The sequence below is a fragment of the Colletes latitarsis genome, chromosome 6 (genome assembly GCF_051014445.1).
Source record: "Colletes latitarsis isolate SP2378_abdomen chromosome 6, iyColLati1, whole genome shotgun sequence".
Taxonomy (NCBI): Eukaryota; Metazoa; Arthropoda; class Insecta; order Hymenoptera; family Colletidae; genus Colletes; species Colletes latitarsis.
The window spans coordinates 26,140,355-26,159,353 of record NC_135139.1 but is presented as its reverse complement, the minus strand read 5'-3'; the positions used below and the strand labels follow the sequence as shown (position 1 = coordinate 26,159,353).

The 18,999-nt window shown below is 40.1% G+C and overlaps 1 protein-coding gene across 5 annotated transcripts in view; it reads left to right on the top strand.

Moving 5' to 3' along the window:
• Positions 1-18,999, top strand: part of Gbs-76a (Glycogen binding subunit 76A) — a 72,019-nt gene that overhangs the window by 38,452 nt on the left and 14,568 nt on the right. The window contains exon 1 of one of the 5 annotated variants that reach the window (XM_076767347.1): positions 10,405-10,423. The exons of 3 other annotated variants lie outside the window; for them this stretch is intronic. The gene's annotated coding sequence lies outside the window, so the exon portion shown is untranslated. Of the gene's footprint in view, positions 1-10,404; positions 10,424-18,266; positions 18,285-18,999 lie in introns of those variants that run through there. One more of the 5 variants, XM_076767346.1, reaches the window with a different exon arrangement.

Below are 18,999 nucleotides of genomic sequence, written 5' to 3'. Positions count from 1 at the left end.
TGGTCGTACCTTGTAGTAACACGCTCGCATTGATCGTTTCGAAGAGATAGTACGCATTACCCGGCAGCTTATTCTCGTTTCGAATAGCAGCGTACTACATCCCTCCATGTTACGTAGACATAATTGTTTGTTATTCGCTGTAGAATGTGTCGACACGGTTGACACGTAATCTGAAATTTCATATCTGAACGCGTACGTATCGTAAAAAGGCTGGCAATGTCGTTGCGAAACATTCCTGTCGCTACTTTGAAACGTACAAACTGTTTAGAACAATTACATGGAATTCCATCGAAATGGGTACAATTAAAAAATCGTGTTTATTAAAATGTACCGTTCGATCGAGCTTATAAATTTTTACAAGTTAACTATAATAATTAAAATATCAAAATTCATTGTTACTAATTCGATTTTTCTTTTTTGTTTCAGGTAAGCACCAGAAATTTAACATAGTCAAATTGCTACAGCTAATTGCCAAAGAAATTTCTCGTCAAAGGTATTTGTTATAACTATTCGTCGTTAACAAAGAAGCATTAGGTTATAAGTAGCTTTTTTTTGCGTCCCCTTTATGACAGAACCACGAGTAGGGGAACGGAGGAGTTCGAACCGTTGAGTGTCTTTTTCTGCTCCTAAATTTATGTCAAAACCATAAACGTCCACGGTTAGGTAACGATGGCGATTATATTCTAAGCTCGATTCATGAATATGTATCATTTTAGCAACGTTGGAGCTTGAAATTGTACATTCATGGTTTTGACATAAATTGGGACGATACATAACCTCTTTTTAGTTCTCTTCTGTTTCTGGCAGTCTTTCACTAACCTACTTGCATTATAGTTATGTAGTCTCGAACCGGTATGAATTTAATTAATTAAAACTATGAGACCGTTATTTTCTAACAGGCGTTTCGTCCTATTTTTGGTTTAGAAAAATACAAGCAATGGTTCATAAATTCTTAATGTAACATCCATTTATATTTACAGTTACTGCTGCTCGTGTTCGCGTACACTGTAATATAGATATAAATGGGAAAAAATTGTTTCTTAAGAATTATTGTTTTTGAACAGTCCATTTGTACATCGAGGTATTTAAGGATTTAAATTAAAAGTGAAACTTGTCAGCGGTCGTGCGTCGTTAGAGACGCAGCTTCTCGTCCGGTCAGCGAAGTAAAGCTGCATTAGGCGGCGTGCAGTACGGGATGGGTGACCGCTAGGAGAAAAAAAATCACGTCTCGTTTTCTATCGACCTTTCTAATCAAGCATTACTTGCCTGTTAATATTAAATAGAAATACTCGCAAATAAAACTTTAGCAACACGCAGTTGTAATAATAAATAACGTTTAGTACAAATAAATCATTGTACGGAATACTGGTGGAGTAATAATAAATAATTGATCACACACGAAGAAATTGGCAGTCTCGATTTAAGTCTTGATTATATATCGATAATGTTTAACGGATAATGAAAGAGTGTGAAGATGTGTTATATAAACGATAGATTAAGGAAAGCAGCTTCGTTTAAAAAGGTTTTATAACAAAACTTCTCTTAAACGATGGCACCGGTTGGGAAGGGAAAAACAGGTTGTTGACGATATTGATCCAATCTTTGCTGTTTAAAACGTTTAAGGGTGATCGATGTAAAGTGCGCTAATAAGGTACGACTCCGTAGGACGTTGTAAACTCTGAAATTAAATTGCGGCAACACTCGCCGAGCGACGAGAGTACGGTTGGGATATGTATTTCATTTATGGTTTCTGTAATGGGAATGCTCGAGCTATAAAAGCCCCCGTATCGTCGTCGATGCTCTAATAGAATCGTGTCATATTATTCTTTGTTTATTAGACTCCTATTCTCAATTACGTTTATTGCGAAAGGTGTCGAATCGGCGGTATCGTCCAGTAATCTCGACTCGAAAGAAATCCCTTTGTTTTACGATGTTCATATAGAAAAGCAATTACGGGCACACGTACGATCGGCGAACAAATCGGTGGTAAAATAATATCGAGTCTGTGTGGTCCTTGAAACTTGGAATAATAAAATTATTTAACGCGGCTATTAAAGCGTTAAGAGATCTTTTAAAATTAGTCAAAGATTTCGCGTTTGAGAACTTTCAAAGGGGCTTCCGGACGACGTATATTCCGTTTATCGATTATTTTCCCTCGTTTCGCGAATTTATAGAGAAGATAGAATGCGTGTTGAATAGACGGTGATCGCGAAACAATTTCTCCAAGAGTCGCCTGCCCTTCTCTCTAATCGTTTCCTGTTTCGTCGGTAGTCGAGGATCTTCCTTGTTGCGGGTCGCAGGATCATTTGCCATTAATCTAATGATATCTGTCGCGATTACTCCGTTAAGATTCGTTGACCGCGGCGAGATTTATCTAATCGGTCGTTCGAATAACTTTTCTCATCGTGGGATTCTTTATCGCGCGGTGGACGATTGCATCTTGGGGACTCGTGGGTCTCCGGTTAAATAGAGAAGGGAATTAATCCTTGTTATAAAGTCTCGACGCGAGACGACTCGCGAAGTCGCGTAATCGTCTCTGGCAACTACTTGGGAAATCAATACCCATTTATTATTGAAACGGTCAATAACCATGAGAATGGATTTTTCACCCCTGGTTTTTTTCTTTTCTCATACACGACTTATTATTATTATAAATATCAATAATTATTACTGTAAATATTTTTGAAATCAACTTATTATTTAAGAATAATTATAATTAGATGCTCGACGTTTGGGGAAAATGGCGGGTACCTCGAAGGGAAAATCATAGCTTTCTCCATCGCGAAAAATGCAAATTCCCGGAATCTTTGCGAGCTATACTCTGTTACTTCGATAATGTCGCCGCGAAATATCTTCCCACTTGATCAGCATTCCTTATTTATCGCGTTCGGTGCCGAGCAGAGTACTCGAATGCTTCGAAACTCGTTTTCGTCGAGCGGAGACACTCGGTCGTTGGAAAAGTTTCGAGCGCGCGTGTCCGTTAAAAACGAAATTTTATTCGTGTCGAAACGTCTCTATCCGTCCGTTGTTTCGATCTATAATCGAGGCGGCCGTTTGTACGTCGTCACTCTCATTTTTACGACTCGTCGGGAGATCGAAACGGAGCAACGTCGTAAATTGTTACGAACAAGCGTTAACGGTTTACGAGATTCCAATTGCGTCTTGATTCACGGGGACGCGGAGCAACGAACCTCGATATTGTTGCACGGTTACGTGCAGAGTGTCGGACGAGGGGGGGTGAGGTATGTATTTGTCACGACGGAACGTACGTCGAACGATCGACGCTACCGAATAACGTTTCGACGTTTAAATCGGTCTCGATCGATTCCGTCGATTGCACGTGCTTGCTCCTATAACCGTGTCGCAACGATCTTATTTCCGCGCGCCTTTAAAAATAGACGCCGGCGGGAACTTGTCACCGACTTTCTCTGCCGTCTTAGAAACGGCTCGCTTGGTATTCGACGACGTGGCGCGCGACAACGATGGAACTCGTTGCACTTCCGCTATTTTCACCGATTAGCATTCGTCCATTCGCGGTATTCAAATTTAATTATTCTTTTTTTTTTTTAGAAATAATTACGGTCAATTTTCTTAGTGTAGGATAATTTTCCTCAGCATTTTTCGTGTTATGGAATAGGGTTTAAAATTTGTACATACGACGAAATTAAAATATTTCAAATCGTTCTGAAAAAAATATTGTTAGCTGCGGGGGTCAATTACAATCATTTTTGGTCATTAGACATACCCTCGAAATTTTACCCAGTTTCGAGAAAAAAATTCGAGAAGGTGTAAAATTTTTCGACGGAAAAAAAAAATTTCAAATCGTTTTGGAAAAATTATTTTCTGTTGGGGAGGTCAATTACAATCATTTTTGGTGAATACATATACCCTCGAAATCCTATCCACTTTCGAGAAAAAAATTCGGGAAGGTACAGAAATTTTTAGACGAAATTAAAAAATTTCAAATCGTTCTGAAAAAAATATTGTTACACGTGGGGGTTAATTACAATCATTTTTGGTGAATAGACATACCCCCGAAATCCTACCCACTTTCGAGAAAAAAATTCAGAACTGGCGGAACTTTAAATGTTAATAACTTTTTAACGAAGCCTCCATCAAGAAATTGGTATTCTTGATTTTCGTTTTATTTTAGCCTCTAGAATCCCCCATTAAAATTTTTCCCATGGGTGGCCGAACACCCTGCATATCTCTACGAAGTCAGAAAATTACAATTCTAAACGAAGAGATTCGATTGAGCAGGAGTTAATAAGCACTCGGAATTTTTAACTCTGTCTCGTTTGCTTAATAAAAACATTAATCTCCGTCTCGTATGTGTAGGGATAAAAACGACGGATTTCTCAATGGCTGAATACCTTGCACGGCCGGTGTGCATAGAATCAAGTTTACCACCAGTTGGGGGGAGGGGGGGGGACGATCGAGTGCGCAAGAAGCACATTTCAGAATGCACGCACGCATGCATATACAGAGAAGCACGTGTTCGTGTTGATTTCGCGTCGACTGCCAAAGGAGGCCCGCCGACACGGATACATCGCAGTTAGCAAAATGTCATCCCGTTTTTATCCGGTTAATAAAAATGTTACGCGAATTGGCGCGCGTCCCGAATTCGACGCGATCCATTCGATCGATTTATTTTTCTCGTTCGTAATTGTTCGACTCTCGAGGGTAGCTTTATTCGCGTGTCAAGTTTCTTAAACTTTTTAGAAAATTCAACTTAGGGGTGCAAAAATGAAGGATTACGATGCACCAAGAAAAATGACTGATTTTATAGTTTTTTCTTTGCCAGTATCATAAAATTTATTACAGATTTTAGGTAAAGTTTTGAATATAATGATAATAAAATTTGAGAAGCAAATATATTTAAATAAAGTCTGGATATTTTTTAAATATTCGTTGCTTTCGAAAACAAGTGATCTTTGCCCGTCCGACACACGCGAGTTGGTAGTTTCAGCGTTAACCGACTGTTGCGATCGGCACGCATTACCGAATACAAAACGATCTCTCGAAACGCGCGGACAGAGACGCGATTTCCATCTTGGCTAAATATAAACCGCGACTTTATTTATTCTTGGCAACGCGTCGGCCCTCGACGCGGCACCGGTGGCCTCGCGTTACAATATTTGTAAGGTGTATCGATGAATATTCAACCGAATCGATCAATTACTATCATTCCTCTCTCGTCGTTCTCCGCGAACGGTGGAATCTAAAATCGCCCGACGAGCCAGCCCTCGACTCCATAAATCACGAGTCGCTTAAGAGGTCGGTGGTTTTTTCTCGGTTGTAAAGCGTTTTTTAGAGAATTTATGCCAAGCAAATAGTACCAGTCAGCCATTCAATATTTTCACCATGTGTTCGATACGTTTTTTACAGTACAAAATATATTTATTTTCAGTGTAAATAATGTGGATGATTTTCTCAGCAATTATTATTTTAGATCGAGCTTCTATGCCAGTGCTGTATGTCCTTTTGCATTATTTTGTTAGTTCATTAGTTGGCTACTGCTTGTCTGTTAATATTAGAGGAAAAAACAAAACAAAATAGCTTCGTAAATAGAAGCGACGTGGTAGTGTAGCGAACGACACCGACTGACGCACGATCACCGACGTGCAGCTTCATCGAGCGGCGTACAGTGCTGGATGGGTGACCGCTTGGACAAAAAAAAGCACCACGTTTTCTATATACTATTCATACTAATTATAGCTTTCCATCAGTTTTTAATTGAGCATCACCTGCCTATTAACATAAAAAAACTACTCTATAAAACATATACAATAAAAATAAATGAAAAAAATTCACAAGGAAACGAGTTTCTTTCCATTTATAGTGAATCCACCATTACAGTGGTACGAACACGAATAAATCTATAGCTTGTAAATCCCCCTCATCGATATATAAGTTTCACCAGCAACAGGAACGATTTAAATTATGGAAATGGAACATATTGCGGTAATAGGATCGTTTCAGAAAACTGCGTGTCCACTTGATTTGCATTTTCCATGTCGGACAAGGAAGTGTCCGGGTGCGTTACGAACGGCCAGTATACGTTTCACCGCCGTATATAATTGCGATTTTATGCAGCGAATTAAACGACGTCTAAATATAGCCAAAGATGACAAAGTTATACGCGTTTGTGTATTGCTGAAAATAATTATGCCGATCGTCTGCCCGTAAATGTCTTGATTCATTGAGACATTCCCCGGTACTTAGAACGTTTCAACACGCTATACAGGCTGAGCCATACCAGCGCCACGAGTTATAACTACAACACACGTTCGATGGGAAGATAGCGAATACTGGTTAAAGACGTTTAAATCCAAACGACACACAAATTTTTCTCCATATTTTGTATCACAAACAGTAGATTAGTTCGTAAAATTAACAAAGATTATAAAATTGAATGTAAAGTTTTTCTTACGAGTTTATCTCGCGAACGGCACCCACTTTTGTGTCGGTGCGCGACGTGGAGCGTTTATCGGAATAAGCGTAACGTTGTTTCGATGTAAACAACCGGCCAGTTTTCTTCTGTAATTAAAATCATAAATAAACCGACTAATCGAATGTTTGTTGCCAGATAGCGGGACGTTTGAAACCGTATTCTTGAACGAAAGATACGATTTACCGAGAAACTTAATTTATCTTCCGAAGTATTTGTTCCTCGACCGTCTTATCGTAACATTGCCGCGCGGATCGATAGTCGGAAGTGGAAGCATCGGGTTACGGTTAGACACGCGTCGGCCATATTGGATCCGATCGGGAAATTTTCGAATTATTTCAGAAACGATTAAATTGTCCGCGTGGTTCAAACCGATAACTCGTAATTGGGAATGTTGAATAATCAGGACGCGAATTAGATAAAGGAAAGGTTGTTGACTCGATCATCGGGGGTGCAACGCATAAAAAAAAGACAATTCTCTTCGCGTTAAAACGTCGCTTCCAGAAATTGCAATTCTTTTCTGTAGTTTATTTAATTATGTTTCAGTCGTACATTTACATTTTTTAAAGTTATTAAAATACCGAAAAAAAGTCGTTTCCGGAAGTTGGGAAATTTAGGAATTTTCATTCGCTGAGCTTGAATAGTATCGACATAAAATGTAATTTGAATAAGAAAGAATAAGTTTTACGAAATATATTTAGCAATGGCGACCCTCGCCACGTGAACCAGAGTCCTAGCAAATCACGCGACTACCCCCACCGTGTATAGTTTGTCCACGCTGTGTCCCTCGAGTCTACCAATAAACCCACAGAAACCGGGTCGTGACTGACATGATTCACAGTCGAGAAAGTAGCCTTGAGCGGCCAATTGGGTTCGATACGCCTGTATGGTTGTTAACATCTTTAACGGCCGCAGGACTCTCGCAAAAACCTCTGCCCACCGATAGCCGATTCTCGCGAGACTGTCCGGTGTCTTTTAATTCGAAACATTCTCGTATGATAAAATAGAATTAATATCTAATACATTCGTTTGCACAATATTAGTTGTTCCATCAGAATTCATTCCTGAAGTTGGCGCTAAAAAGCGACAAAAAACGTAATCCGCCGGAGGTTTGACATAGTTTATTGGCCACCCCAATGCGTAGTACTGACAGTGGAGAATAATTCGGTAAAAAACATGGAGAACGCAAAAGTGGACAGGAACGGTCGTTAATTTGTCTTGAAGTCGTTACTAACGAAGTGTAAAAAGTGAAGGGCGAGGCGTTTTCTTGCGACGAGCCCACGCGTCAAGCGTACAGGGTGTCCAAAAAGGTCAGGACCAAAATTATACTAAAATATTTAAAACTGTACAAAATATATAAAAAGAAAGAATCACACTATTATACGTAGAACCCACTTAAGAAATTCTTAATATATTTCATCTTGCAAAAACCACATACATATGATACTCAAAAAGATTCTTTAGTCACCATAGAAAAACAGTAGGGTATAGGGTGAGAGATATTTTTATGTACAAATTTTTAACACTATCCCGTAACCCAAACTTGCAACTCTCAATTGTTGGGGGAGATGTGTATCCTAGTTTATTTTGCAACGTTATTTTGAAGCATTCTCAGGCGAAAGTTTATACGAACTTGCTCGGTATTGAGCAGCGTAAGTTTGCTACCGAACATTTTGGACACCCTGTAGGTCGGTTGCGCCCCACGTAATTTGTTGCTAATCAATTAGAGCGGGATCTCGGCGTTGATTGGCCCCGGTCTCCTTGTAGGAGTAAAGACGATAAATCTGTCACGATAAATTGCGACGTTGCCCTAGCCGTGGGTCAAGTAGTCACGATTTAAACTGTGCCGGTGAACGATCGGGCGAAAATAAAACGGCCGGCGTCACTATAGAGCCGGGAACGGAGACGACCGTGTGCCTCCTGGCACGTGGTACGTTTTCAATATCTCTAAACTGCGTCGTCCATTTTCTTCCGCGTCCTTCGTTACCGTTTCGAGAACTCCGCGTCGATTATCTCCCTCGTGACGCAGCTCCAGGCATTCCTTTGTATCCGTTGAACGTCCCGTTCCGTGTTCCTAACCTTTCCTGGTCGCCGGCGACTCCATTTTTCCTGCTTTCAGCGCGTAGAAGCGCCGCGTGACGTCCGTCTTATTTTTAGGTTAGGACAGCGCGAGTCAGGTAACGAGACAACTGCTACGTAGTATAAATAACTTGTTTATACCGATAGGGTTGTAGCATCTGGACCAAACCATAGTTGTGTGTATTCTGTGTAAAAATTAGGTTATACGTGAATGTGAAGTGCGAAGGATTACTGAAATTACAAATTTATTCGCGTCGTACGGGAACGGTGGAGTTGTTTTGAAACAACTCTGGACGCATTCCTCGTCCGCGACGAGGGATCGATGAAATTTTATATTAATCCGCTCAGCCACATTTTCATTACATTGGAACTCGTTTCGAGATAAAGTATGCGACGATATCGAATTGCTGCGTCTCGTTTCTCCTCCGCGCGTGGTTTAACTCGTCGGTCGTCCGCGACTTTGTGATTTTTCTATTTAAACGAACGACCCGGTAAACTTTATCACTTATTCGTAGCAAGACTTTGTGAAAATTAACAAAAATCGCAGAGCCTTCTATAATTTATATTACAAAATAGAAATTTTATGAGCCTAAACGGACCCGACGTTTCTTTGCTTATTTTTTGCGGAGTCAATTCAGCGAATGATCGTTAATTGACGATGGTACAAATTGCTCCTATCGACTTTGGTTTCAATGTTGGCTTAAACGCGTTACGGGCGAAGCACCATCGAAGAGGTTGATCGATAGGGTTAATTATTGGTTAATCGCGTTGTCGAGGCCATCGATAAATTCCACACTGGAGAGAATGTCTAGGGTCGGACTCGAGTCGTTTGCATCTCGTCTCGTTTCTTCCAGGTGCAACGTTCTCCGCGCGCGTGGGCACACGTACACGAATACACCGAGTCCTACGCATGTTTTAAATTAGTGGTTGTTGGCCTTCTTGCAGGAAGCCGACGATTACGGGCGCGTGTACCGACAACAGATCGCTGAAAATCGCTTCCGAACCGATCACGGGGGACCCCTCTTTCCGATCGATATTTATTTTATTTTCGATCGACAATTAACGAGCCGTGACACTTTCAAAAAATGCTCAGTCTCGAATACAATCTCGCGTCTACGGTAGCAATTTTATTTATTGATCGATCGAAACGCAAATAATCCAATTTTTAGAAAATCTATTTATAATGGCGTCGTTATTGGTTTCTTCCGAAGCTACTATATATGGGCACGCAATTATTAACGACTATATTTGGTATGGCTATCGAGGTACGACGAGAATTATTAGAATTTTAAAAACGGGATTCGTAATACCATGCATCGAAGAGCTATTCCGCATAATCGATTGTACCGTTATGAGACATCACGCTAAGAAAAATAGCAGAAAAAAGTATTCGGATGTGCAAGGTGCAACGGATACTTCTCCTCTCTGATTCTGTTTCTATAAAAGTTTACTTTTTAAGTATACGCGATATTATTTCAAATACATATAGAAAGTGCAGTTTATGTTTATGTGGGTCCAGAAAGACCCTACCGATCTCTAAAATTAACGTATATTAATGCAAAGATGTCGATTACGAGCGAAATACAGTATGCAAAAGTAAATCGTTGGCCTGTTACCAACGATTACGCGGGAGGTCAACGTGGACCATTGGTAGTGGGGATATATTGTGTAAGTGGCGCTCCTTATTGAATTGGTTACTCGGATAATCGCACCAATCCCCGCGATGCTTACATTTCAGTCCCGTTTACCTGCAACTATAGAGCTCGAGTCGTTGCACACTGAACAGAAGGTCTCTTGTCCCCGTCGTACGCCATTTTTAACTGACTCAAAGTGGACGGTTAGTGCATTGTAACTATAATATCGTCAAGAACGACTTTAGGCTGTTTCCAACACGTGAGTAGTCGCACGAAACGATCAGAAATGTTTTTTAATCTTGTATTTTTATCAAGATACGAAGGTCAACTTTGCTTTTTTACAAACGAAATATTTACCGCTTATCCTCCGTTTCGAAGAAATCGAAAATTAACGATTACCGAATTTTCTCTCCTTTATTTAATCACCGTATTTTCAAGTAGAATTATTAAAAAATAAATTGTGAAACGAGTCCAGCGTAGTGGACTTCTTTTATCGGCGACCAATTCAGCGGGGGCAAAAGGTTAACGAGTCCAAGCGACAATTGCGTCGATTGTCGTTTCGATTTTCGTATTCTTTTTTTCCGATCGAGTTTGCTCTCGTCGAGCGTGCCGATCAGTTGAATCCGAAGATGTTTTAAATAAGTACTTTAAATCAAAGTAAAAACTCTAAAGGAGAGTTTCGGTCTCGTAAAAATAATTGTTCTGTCCTGTCAGCGGACGTGTTGAAAGAATGACACGGATACGGTGCACCGAACGTGTGACGATAGCAATCGGGGAAACTACATCTGTTCTTCCATATACACTAGTCACACGTGGTCGCGATATGTCTGCCCGCACACTAAGCCGCTCGTCTATCGGAAGTCTAGGCGTGCGTGATAGATAATAGTTATGTAAGACGAGGCTCCGAGGCTGTTGGCCTCCAAGGCTCATCGATGTGCACCGACGTTGTATTCCAGTCACGGGAACGCCCTGGCTTCGACACGCTTAACCCGCGGCCGGTCCGTCCGCGTGCTCCTTTCTGTATTTATGATCCAGATAAAGAAACTTTACGATTCAGATAAGATCGACGGCGTTCGCCGGGGGCAAGGTGCGATCCGAGCCAGGGAAAAATATCTCCTTCGCGGGGAAGAGAGTTGTCCGCTCGTATTAGACGCCCCAGGGTCCTCCATTGCGTTTTCTGTGCGTAATAATAGAGTCCCCCGGAGACTTCTTAGCCCAGACGACTAGAGACCACCGGAGATTCTTATCTGGATAAATATTTAATTGAATTAAACGTTTCACTACACGCAAATTCAAATCCACTACCCCCCTTACCTCTTTCAAATACGTTAGGAACACGTGGATTAATAATCGAGATTTTTATTTATCGAAATATTTAAAAGATGGTACCCATCCAGTTACTTACACTCTCCCACTCGTATTCGTATTCGTATTAATTTATTTTCCACCAGATGTTGCTCATTATACTATATATTTTTATTGTAATATAAGTTTTTTTTCTTCTGTTTAAATTATTCACGGGAAAGTATTGTCCACTTACCAAACCGGTAGAGAAATATAAACGACCATAAACAATGTAGAAATTAACACAATACGATTTTTTTCCTCGAGCGGTCACCCATCCTGTACTGCACGCGACCCAATGATGCTGAACGTCGATGACCGGACAATAGCCAGCGTTACAACGTGCCACTACTGCTGACAAATTTTACATTCAATTTAAACCTTAAATATCTCAATGTATAAAAAAATCATCTTGCACCAGTTTCAGAAATAACAAATTTTCGTTTACAGTTAATATAGCGTAGATTAAAAATAGCCGTTCGTTAAGTTTCAACGTGGATTCTCCTTGAACCGTGTCCCCAAAGTGACGCAACACGCGGAATCGTGTTACGAGTTATCTAATTCGTTCAATCAGTTTTTTTTTCTACTGGCAGTACCGCGATGGCGGCAGTTTGCACGCTTAAATTCTTTCGGGGCGTCGAGACGCCAGAAGACAATTTGTCCAATTTGGCGTGTCGTCATCCTCTTCGACGGCTGGTTTTCGTCGTCGATTCATCGAGTCGAAATAGAACTCGAAATTATCGATAAACATTCGGGATGTTCGTAAACGCGTCTGGAGGAATCTTAGATATTTGGAAATTTCGTGCCCCCCCGTTAGAATGTCGATTCCCGCGGAAAGCAGGTAGGCAGAACTGATTCTTTGCCAATGATATTTATATCGTTCCATTTTCCACGCAAACCCGTGCAATATTTAGAAAACGTTTCCTCGATGGGCGGTTAAAGATCCTTGTTTTTCCGATCCGTCTCACGCCTCCGTAGGATATATTTAAAATCGAATATTTTTAAATTCGAAACACGATCGATCGATGTTGTCAGGTACTCGGAAAGACCAAGTTACAAATACAAAATTTTTCACGTCTGGAAATAAATAAGTTTCCGTATGAGTTTCGAAAATTAAATTTCAGAATCAACCGTTAAAAATCGACGATTCATTTCAATATTTATTTGTAACGGATCCAACTCGACTTGCCGCGTAACCATTTTGAATGAACTCCGCCAAAGAAAATAAAAAGGCATCAGCGTCGAATATTTATTTTATACGGATGAACGGCTCGAGTTATTGTATTATTAGAATAAGTTTACGGAGTCGGTCGAGCGAGTTTCCGTCCCGAAAGTACGCGACGGATCGGTTCGATCGAAATTCGTCGAATCGGGTCCGGGCAGACGAATCATGGTGGTCATCACGCTCCATTTCTTGACCAATTGCTCTCGATGATCGGCTATGGCGTGCTCGGCGCCAAAAATAATTGCCAGACCTCTGCGATTGCAAGACAGAGGGCGAAACGAGGGCGTTACTTCTTCCTCGTCTCGTCTCCGTGTGTACGTTTCGCGACCGTGTTGCTTTCCCGGCGAGTTTCTTCTGTTTTTGTTCGTCGGTTTGCATGCGAGTGCTCATGGAACGACGCAACAGCTACGCCCAATACGAGGTGAGAGCACAAACCTATTCTCTCGAGTTCCCCTTCAAAATAAATAGTTTCTATCGATTATCTAAAAAAGAATTTATTTTTATCTACGTAACAATATTTATTTGTAAGTTTTCGGTAGGAAAATTAGGGAATTAAAGTAAATACTGTAGACGAGACCTCCGTGCAGTGATCAAGGTTTCGCTGCACCAACAAAAGAAAAGGAATCCTTTATCTGTCAGCAGTGATCGGGTTTCAAATTTAAATTACGTCGTTTCGAGTTACCGAGTAGTTCTATGCTTTCGTAAATTCCTCGAAGCGTCTGTTCGTTGTCTAAATCTGGCCTGTCTCGCTTATCAAAATATTTATCGTCGGTGTTATACGACGCCATTATTTTCGCGTCGCGCACACGACCGATTCGCAGCGGCTCGTTGCGTCGTCGAAATGTCGACACGTAGGTCGAGATGACGACCATCATCCGCATTTCCTGCGCTCACTCTTTCTATTAGCATCGTGGCCGTGAGCCAACCTTGTGATCTCCGCTCAAATTTCCCCGCGATGTCATTAACGCGAGTTCATTTTCGCCATCTTGTTTACAAACAACGCGCCCCGCTGTTCGCGATCGAATAATTAACTGTTCGCCACACGCGTCGCTCGGTCGGCGAGTTGAAAGGGAAAACACTAACCGGAAACTCCCTAACAAGTTTGCCGACAACATTTCGTAACTGGATCTCCATTATTATTTCGGAGACCTTCGTCGCAATTTACGTATTTCTCGTTCCGCGATAATTCCGTAAATTCGTTAGCATGTGGAGATTTTATACGTAGACACGTGCAACGTAAAATTTCTATAGTAATAATTACATTTAAATATAATTAATTTGCTATTATTCGAACCATTGGTGCTGTAATTAACTTCTGTTTTTAACCATTTGGTACTGGTATATACAGGGTGTTTAGTTAACCCTGGGAAAAATTTTAATGGGGGATTCTAGAGGCCAAAATAAGACGAAAATCAAGAATACCAATTTCTTGATGGAGGCTTCGTTAAAAAGTTATTAACATTTAAAGTTCCGCCAGTTCTGAATTTTTTTCTCGAAAGTGGGTAGGATTTCGGGGGTATGTCTATTCACCAAAAATGATTGTAATTAACCCCCACGTGTAACAATATTTTTTTCAGAACGATTTGAAATTTTTTAATTTCGTCTAAAAATTTCAGTACCTTCCCGAATTTTTTTCTCGAAAGTGGATAGGATTTCGAGGGTATATGTATTCACCAAAAATGATTGTAATTGACCTCGCCAACAGAAAATAATTTTTCCAAAACGATTTGAAATTATTTTTTTTCGTCGAAAAAATTTAGACATCTAATTAGATTTTCGGTAAGGAATTTTTTTCTCGAAAGTGCGTAGGATTTCGGGGGTATGTCTATTCACCAAAAATGATTGTAATTAACCCCCACGTGTAACAATATTTTTTTCAGAACGATTTGAAATTTTTTAATTTCGTCTAAAAATTTCAGTACCTTCCCGAATTTTTTTCTCGAAAGTGGATAGGATTTCGAGGGTATATGTATTCACCAAAAATGATTGTAATTGACCTCGCCAACAGAAAATAATTTTTCCAAAACGATTTGAAATTATTTTTTTTCGTCGAAAAAATTTAGACATCTAATTAGATTTTCGGTAAGGAATTTTTTTCTCGAAAGTGCGTAGGATTTCGGGGGTATGTGTAATGACCAAAAATGCTTGTAATTGACCCTGTAATGAAATATAATTTCTTTAGAATGATTTGAAAATTTTTTTTTTCCGTCGAAAAATTTCACACCTCGAATTTTTTTCTCGAAAGTGGATAGGATTTCGAGGGTATGTGTATTCACCAAAAATGATTGTAATTGACCCCTCTACCTAAAAATAATTTTTCCAGAACGATTTGAAATTTTTGAATTTAATTGTTAATAACTGTTTAACGAAGTCTCCATCGACAAATAGGTATTCTTAATTTTCGTCTTATTTTGGCCTCTGGAATCTCCTATTAAAATTTTTCCCAGGGGCGGCGGAAGACCCTGTATATTTAAATATGATTATTTCTTACTGTACTTTTGAATATACAAGGTGAATCGTAAAACGTGGAGCCCAGTCGGACAGCAGAATGGGGACACAAAAGCGGAGGAAGAGGTTCATATAATCGCGTGCCTTATTTGACCTTGTTTCGAAGTTACGGCCATTTTTGTACTCCGTCGACGCGAGTGCTTAAAATGGCCACCTTTGTGCCGGGCTTCGATACGAGTCCTGTCGGTATTCACCAGATATGGAATCGTTAATTTTTACAATACTTATCATTGGCACGAAGAAAATCCGCTGTTCTTCAATCGAGTCACGGACAACAATTCAGCGTGAACGTACGGGCAGGGATAATTGGCAATAATGCAATCTGACCTGTTTTCCATTATTGGCGATCGGATAGAAAACGTTGATCGACGAGACGCATTTGCAGAAACCGCGCGCGAAAGTTCGATCCGCGTGACAAATTATTTTCGCGAAATTTCGAGGGAACGTTTACGGCAGCTAACCTCAAAAATATTCGTAGATGTAGTTCGTGAAAAGATGGAGGCTATCGAGGGACCGGAAATTGTAACGACGACTTTTAATGGGAGATCGTAAAAAGCGTTTACGTGTTCGCATAAAAGAAGAATTATTTTTAGAAAATCAAATCTTCTAAGAGTTACGAAATTTGACAAAAATAGTTTTTTAATAAACAAAGTCTTTTAATTACTCCTCCAATTAATACACGAAGAGATAGTGTTGTTCGTCCACGGTGCCTACGAACGCGAGAACGCGGATCTATAAGTCCTGCATATACAGGGTGGGGCAGTTAAAACAGGTCGCATGGACAACTCGTTTATTTTCAAAGATAAGAAAGAACGTTCCAAGCAGAAGTTGTTCGATCACATAGGGGACACGGTTCGATTACGTTTCTTTGGTTCCAGATGGAAGCACCAAGAACATTTCAAGGTCATTATTTCTTTTTTCTCTCTAGACAAAGATTCTATGGTTTGTTCGTAAGGCTACTCTCATTTTTCCCCCCCCGTTTAAGAAAATAAACTCGTCGTTGAGACTTGAACCCCGTCCTCGAGTGCAACCTGTAGAATTTAAGGTGCTTATAAATAGAACGGCCCACGTTGTTTCCATTCAAGGATGTCGCAGCGCTTACACGCTCCTCGTTGGACGTAATTCGCAGCTATTATAATAACAACATTGTAATAGCAGTAGTAACTCTAACGGGAGGGTTAATAATACGATTGTCCGTTGAATGCACAGCATGAGTGACTGTTACAGCGACGAAGCAGCCCGATAATGTTACTCGTAGCGTCTTTCGTCCTCGTAGCTCTCGCGCTACGGGGCGATTCGATGATGGACGGAGATCGTCGACGATCTTTTCGTCGTTCGTTTCGCGCGTCCGCGTCAAACGTCACGCCGCGGCCATTCGTTTCGATTTATGAGCGACGCATCGTCCAGCAGCTGTTTCGACGGTTATTTTCGCAGGCGGATTAAATTAAACTCAATCGACTTTTCTTCCTCGTCTTTCTCTTCGCTGTACGGCCGACGGGTGTTAACAACCACGTAATTCTATTCCGCGGTGCCAAAGCGTTCGCGGAGTATTAAGTGGAAAACAAGATTTACGAGCCGATACCAGATACGGACGATGATCAAATTTATACGCGAACCAGGGATTCGATCCACCAGACGACGGCCGCGAATTGTATTCAAATGACGTTCCGTGAACCCCCGTGACCCGACGACCGTTGCGAAACAGCCTTTACACACGCATTTTTTAACAACCCTTTCCACACAATTAAACTTCTATTCCTGGCCTCGTCGTAAAGCTTCGACATTGTACAAATTTTAGGTTATACAAACGAAACAAAGTTTAGGTTATGTAGTTCACAAACGAAACAAAGTTTAGGTTATGTAGTTTACAGACGAGACAAATTTTGGTTATGTAATTTACTAATGAAACAAAGTTTAGGTTATGTAGTTTACAAACGATGCAAGTGTTAGGTTATGCAGTTTACAAACGAATCAAATTTTAGGTATGTAGTTTACAAATGAAGCAAGTGTTAGGTTATGAAGTTTACAGACGAGACAAATTTTAGGTTATGTAATTTACTAATGAAACAAAGTTTAGGTTATGTAGATTACAGACGAGACAAAGTTTAAGTTATGTAGTTTACAAACGAAGGAAGTGTTAGGTTATGTAGTTTACAAACGAAGGAAGTGTTAGGTTATGCAGTTTACAAACGAATCAAATTTTAGATTACGTATGTAGTTTACAAATGAAGCAAGTGTTAGGTTATGAAGTTTACAGACGAGACAAATTTTAGGTTATGTAGATTACAGACGAGACAAAGTTTAGGTAATGTAATTTATTAATGAAACAAAGTTTAGGTTATGTAACTTACAAACGAAGCAAGTGTTAGGTTATGCAGTTTACAAACGAATCAAATTTTAGGTTACGTATGTAGTTTACAAATAAAGCAAGTGTTAGGTTATGCAGTTTACAAACGAATCAAATTATAGGTTACGTATGTAGTTTACAAACGAAGCAAGTATTAGGTTATGTAATTCACAGTTTCAACATGTCAGTGAACGAAAATTTCCTTTACTATTTCTTGCATCCATTGACGAATATTTACAAGTATTTATGTAACGATTAATCGACATTAGCCAGAGTTCACATAGATTTGTGTCGTTTTGTACGTTGGTTCCATGTCAATTTCTCGTCCAAAGGGAACTAAATTAATACGTAGTTGAAACTACGTAGTTAATGGCATCGAAATCAATACGTAGTCCCAACTGCGTATTAATTCGTTGTTCGTTTAGTTTAGAAGTGCAGCGAGAGACCTCTGGAAGCGTGTCGAGGAAATGCTCGGTTGCCAGACGTCTGGTCCTTCGAGACGACATCCGGTCGCCTTGGAAAAATCAGAACAATGGACCTAGTCCAGACCTCGGTTGCGACACTTACACACTCGGAAGCAATAAATTTTCCTCCGCCTCTACCAGTTCCATCGTCAAAATCACCCACAATAGCTCGACCAATGACGCACTTTCATCCCCGGTCTCGAGTCCGCCAATCACGTTCGTTTAACGCTCTGTAGGTCGATCTTGACCTCCATTGTATCCGTGGAATAACATTAAAACTCGGATCATTGTTATATTCGAATCGTAGAAAATGAAAAAATTAGCGTTTTCCTTTATGGAAAGATAACTTTAAAACCACTCTGTAGATATTAATAATGTTAATACGATGAAGTATTATCTCCTATCGACGATGGATGGGCGACGATAATTCACTTCTGGCGCCAGCGAAAATGCGAATATGCGGCCCGCTATGCAGCGACGTTATAAACGCGATATTTTAAGGATCTTCGTAATATGCAAGCCTGAAATATGAAACTGGAACCACCCCAGTAATTTCGTAAACGTCACTTAAATATCGTCCGATGAACTAATAAATATTTCGTACCTCAAATGAACCCCGTAACGTAATGTAGAGAGTATTTTAAAAAATTCAATCTCGGTAATTCTATTATGCTTCGTCGTTGCTGGTATAATACACTCGATAATTGACAATTTTCGTGATAAATATAGCCTCGGTGCTTTGTAATCTTCTACGCGTAACTCTAGACTATAGTCACTCTTCATAACGGTTTCCTAATTTTCTACTTTGTTATATCGATATTCGCTAATTCTAGGAATCAGTCGATCGCTAGGAAATTATCTTTGACGTCTCATCGACACAAAACGTAGTTGCTTTAAGAATATAATGTCTACGCCAAGTTCAAATACTTAAATGGACATCGGTGTAT